Below are 1,238 nucleotides of genomic sequence, written 5' to 3' on the forward strand. Positions count from 1 at the left end.
CAATAATGCTGCACAAGGTGCACTGATATTGTGTGTTCAGGGACTGAGAAGGTTTTAGGGTCCAAGACAACGTTTTTCATCCACCACTCACTTTCCAAGGACAACCCTGACGGAAGTATACTCAGCCTGCAGATATGGTGAGGAGATGGCGATGTTAGTCAAACCTTTAATATAATCCAGTGAATATCCTAGAACGTTGTGGGAAGTGAATTTATCTAACTGTCCTACTCTAAATGGAGGCATGTCACGGGGAGGAGTATTCCCATACGACCAGTTTCACATTGGCTGTAATCAACAAAGAATCTATTCATAAACCCAGTTATCTAGCAGATTTTTTATTTAAGCAGACATCATTGGATCTTTGCTTTGTTTGTGCATAAAATCCAGCTGTCAGATCTTCTTGTTTCTTTGAAATTAAATAAGCATTCAACAGATTCATTATTCTGACCTTTTAGCTCAGTTTACCAGGACACGACTCCACTTCTAGACTCAGTAAAGGATATGAAGGTTGTAGCGCTCCTTTTAAATTAGAATGAGAAAAAGCAGGCTTTTTGCTTGAATTAAACAGAACACTCTGATAAGTTAGTGAGAGAATATAAGTTATTTTGTAAGATGAAAAGGAAAAAATCAATATTGCAATAAAATGGATTTCCAGACCTGAGAAGACCTTCGACAAACATTCCTCTGTATGGATCTACCCAAGTGTGTGTGTGTGTGTGTGTGTGTGTGTGTGTGTGTGTGTGTGTGTGTGTGTGTGTGTGTGTGTGTGTGTGTGTGTGTGTGTGCGTGCGTGTTTGTTATCTAGAATGGAACCAGAGAGACATCTAGTGGAGAATCAGAGGAACTGCTAATAAAACACACATACACACATCAGCTTGGAGCTCAGGCTTTAACTAACTATTTAAAACTGTTAAAATTGCTTATACAATTTTTTCTATATGATTATAATGAGGGCAATTTGTTCTTCTGGGCACAAATTATGAAGTTTGCTCAGAAAACTAATCGGGTGGAAGTTGTATTTATTCTAGGATAATGAGGCACCAAATCTCCAACCGTATCAGTAAAATTACCCTCAACCCATGTTTAGGATGATGACACAAGAAAAACTTCTGTTTCTGGGTTACAGTTAGGCAGAAGTAAAAGTAAAACTAATTCCAGGGTCTGAATAAGTTGGACCATGTGACATTTCAGTTTGTCCTTTTAATAACTGCAGATTTTCTAAAATTCTGTGTTTTTCT

The sequence above is a fragment of the Nothobranchius furzeri genome, chromosome 18, assembly GCF_043380555.1.
Source record: "Nothobranchius furzeri strain GRZ-AD chromosome 18, NfurGRZ-RIMD1, whole genome shotgun sequence".
Taxonomy (NCBI): domain Eukaryota; kingdom Metazoa; phylum Chordata; class Actinopteri; order Cyprinodontiformes; family Nothobranchiidae; genus Nothobranchius; species Nothobranchius furzeri.